We start from the raw sequence: 4,050 nt of genomic DNA, 5'->3' as shown, positions 1-4,050 counted from the left end.
TTATATATAATTTATATATATATATATATATATATATATATATATATACACATTCACATGCACACACACATACTTGTATGTATGCATTATGTATATACCTACCTACCCATCCGTCTGTCTGTCTATCGATCGATCGATCGATCGATCTATCTAATAGTTCGTGTGATTGTGCTTGTGTTTTTTTTCCCCACCACCGCCTGACGACCGATATTGCTTTGTGTACGTTCCCGTGACTGAGCGGCTTCCTCAAAAGTACCCAGTGGAACGAGCACCAGGCTAAGGAAAAAATTAGTAGTAGGGTCAATTAATTCGACTAGACCCTTCAAGGCTGTGCCCCGTTGTGCTTAGCAGCGTTTCGTCCGTCATTACGTTTTGAGTTGAAGCAAGTCAAGGATAAAAGACGAGGAAATCGATGTGCTCTCTTTTGTTGACATCACCTTGAATTCGCTTTTCCCTCTGGCATATCTGTTTTATTTAAATGTTGTATATAATAGGTGCATGAGTGGCTGTGAGGTAAGTAGCTTGCTTACCAACCACATGGTTCCAGGTTCAGTCCCACTGCGTGGCACCTTGGGTAAATGTCTTCTACTACAGCCTTGGGCCGACCAAAGACTTGTGAGTAGATTTGGTAGACGGAAACTGAAAGAAGCCCTTCGTATGTATGTATATGTATATATATGTGTGCGTGTATGTTTGTGTTTGTGTTTGTCTCCCCAACATTGCTTGACAACCGATGCTGGTGTGTTTACGTCCCCGTAACTTAGCGGTTCGGCAAAAAAGACCGAAAGAATAAGTACTAGGCTTACAAAGAATAAGTCCTGGGGGCGATTTGCTCGACTAAAGGCAGCGCTCCAGCATGGCCGCAGTCAAATGACTGAAACAAGAAAAAGTGTAAAAAAGTATATCTTTTGTTGCTTTCATATATCAGTATGCTTTTGTTGCAGAGATTTCATTTTCCTGTGTGATGTTTATCAATGTAATGAATTCTTAATCAATTGTATCTGTGACGATGTAATTAATGATCATTTTTGTTTATGAGAGCGGTGGTATTCTAGCTGATGGTTTGGATGTGAATAAGGTTTTACTTGTGTTTATAATGTCATTGTTGTTGTTATAGTTATTATTTATGTTGTCATAAGCGGTGGGTGCTGATGGTGGTAGCAATCATACTGATGTTGCGTTGACGATACACGCAGCCAACCACATGCACAAACGTGCAGTAACAAACCTATCGACACTATACCATACGTTAAGTATGATACAGAGATGACTATTTTGATCAGATTTTGCCTCAATTGTGTATACCGGTTTTTAATTCAGCCTAGTAGTTGTTTGCAACATCAGTGAATATTTTATTCACTCTCTCTTATATCAGAGACGACGAAATCACGTACGAGTATGTAGCTGGCCGTGAGTACAGGCCACCGAAAACCCCCAGAAGACCGAAATGTATATGTATATATATGTGTGCGTGTATGTTTGTGTTTGTGTTTGTCTCCCCAACATTGCTTGACAACCGATGCTGGTGTGTTTACGTCCCCGTAACTTAGCGGTTCGGCAAAAGAGACCGAAAGAATAAGTACTTGGCTAACCCTAACCCTAATCTGTCTCATTGACCGCGCTGGGACGAATTTTCGTCTCCCTCTGATATATATTGCGTTTGTAACTCAACACGACCTTAAAAGATGTTATCTCGAGAAAAATACTGCAGAAACTGGACTATCGACAGAGTCTATATATGGATTATGCTATGTAGATGTCTAATATATGTATATATACATGTATATGCGCCTGTGTGTGTGTGTGTGTATGTGTGTGTGTGTGTGTGTGTGTGTGTCTGTGTGTGTGTGTGTGTGTGCGTGTGTGCGTGTGTGTGTGTGGATGTCTGTTTATATATATGTATATGTATGCATATATACACATAGTTGTGAGAACATCAACTCGGTGCCAGCACGCAGTAGCCGGCCCAGACTCTACTAACCGATTTCTCATCACCAGTCACTATTCGGTCCAAATTTGTGAGACGTGAAAGCAAAGAAGAGCACACTTGCACTCTCTGCGAGCGATTAGACTTGAAACGTTTGTGAGGAACCCGTTGAACCAATTTGCTGACTTTTCCGATGTCTTGCAGGTATCGATGAATGATTGAATGACCAAATCCAAGCTTCTCTTCTAATTTCTCAACAGTTACGATGGAATTTTGTTCTACCAGGGTTTGCAAGACATCCTCATCGAGCTCTACAGATCTTCCAGGACGAGGCTTGTCTTCTAGGCTGTAGTTTCCGGCTCGGAGTTTCTGGAACCACCGTTGATACTGGATTACGCTTATTCTCCGATCCCAATATACTGCATTAATATTCCTCTCACTTACTGTTGCATCGTTGCCTTTATTGAATTCATAAAGCAAAATACTCACGCAGATACAAGTACAAATGAAGGAGGAATTTCAACCATGTTTCGTGGTCTGCTACCACAACAGCTCCTTTATAGGATCCAGTTAGCTGAAGACATCATCAGGAGGAACCACGTCCGGTTTCGGCCCCTACTCCTCTACCGTTTTGACGTGGCGGCCCCCCCACCCTTTCGGAGGTGTCTTCAGCTCTGGTGTTGGGTGCGTGTCTTCTTTCTTCTATTCCCTGGCCTCTTCGATGCAGCATCAACGAGTGTCAGCGTCCGACTGATTGTCATGTCAAATTCCCCTTTTTTATACCTGCTGCTAGGCTCCAGCAGGCTGCCCCAGCAAGTTGTCACGTGACACTGTCTAAATTTCCCGCTCGGGTCATCCCATAAATAATGCGGTCATTTCAATTGCATGAACTAAAAGTCGGAGGGGGCGGGAAATATTACCTGCAGTAATTAACTATAAAAGTAGGTAGCAATTTTACCTTCTCCTTATTCTTAGTGCAAGTTTTGACGAATGCAGTTCAATTTTAACAGTTACTTTTTTCAAAGCTATAATGAAAGTGACAAAGAAGCGTATTCGTCATATTTTGGTTGATTTCTTTTTACTGAAAATCCAAGCTTTTCAACACTGACAATTAGCAATTTATAAACCAAATGTTCCAGTTCTTATTTGCATAAATGTAAATTTGTTATCCGGATATAGAAGCTGGAGTTTTCAAAGCAGTTGTCCATAAATATATTCTTTCTCTCTGATTTTCAAAGAGATATTCACATCAGCTGAACTTTATGATGGTACATACTTTTTTCTCGTTGTCCCAAATAACAATGTCCGGCCTGTTGTACATACATTTGACAGATGCTCTGTTAGGACTGTTCCGTCAGTATTCCCTATGCTGATATTTGTGTACGTATTCTATAACGGAAGAATTCTCTCTATTTATTCCTAGACAGTCGTTTTTCCAGGGCAGTCATTTTTCTCTCTCTTTTTCCTTTCTCTTCTCTTTCCTTTCAACAAATCACATGAAAGCTTTGCAATTACATTCTCTCTACCTCACCTCATGGACGCTTCTCTCTCCCTCTTTTTCTCCCTTCCTCTTTTTCTCTCTCCTTCTTTTCTTTATCCCACCTTTTGTCTAATCACGCGAAAGCATTAACCGACGGGCTAAGTAACGCAATGACAAGCAGAATTATTATAAGATACTTTTTTTTATATTTTTCAGGAATGAAAATATCATTTCATTATCATTTGATTCTCATATTGCTACCAGCTTTGACTCATGTATTTTTCATGACTCCTATATCTGGAGAATTAACGTATAGAGAAGGCCTATTCAGAAAAATCACAACATCAAAATGCTTAATTGATCAGAAGAAAATGACTGAATACACCTCATCTCCAAAAGAGTGTGCATTTCGGTGTATTTCACGCGATGAATGCGAATATTTTAGCTACTGTAATGGCCCGTGTTATATGCATCGATCGACTTACCTAAAAGAAATTCGAGATTATAACTGCAGCTGTTCATCGTATATTTTGCTCTCTGAAAACGGTACGTATATCACAATTTTCTTGTATAATTTTCTAATTTTTATATTTTATTTTCATCTTTAACTCTATGTTATATATATATATATATATATATATAT

Source organism: Octopus bimaculoides, chromosome 28 (assembly GCF_001194135.2).
Source record: "Octopus bimaculoides isolate UCB-OBI-ISO-001 chromosome 28, ASM119413v2, whole genome shotgun sequence".
NCBI classification, from domain to species: domain Eukaryota; kingdom Metazoa; phylum Mollusca; class Cephalopoda; order Octopoda; family Octopodidae; genus Octopus; species Octopus bimaculoides.
This window is presented reverse-complemented; position numbering follows the sequence as displayed.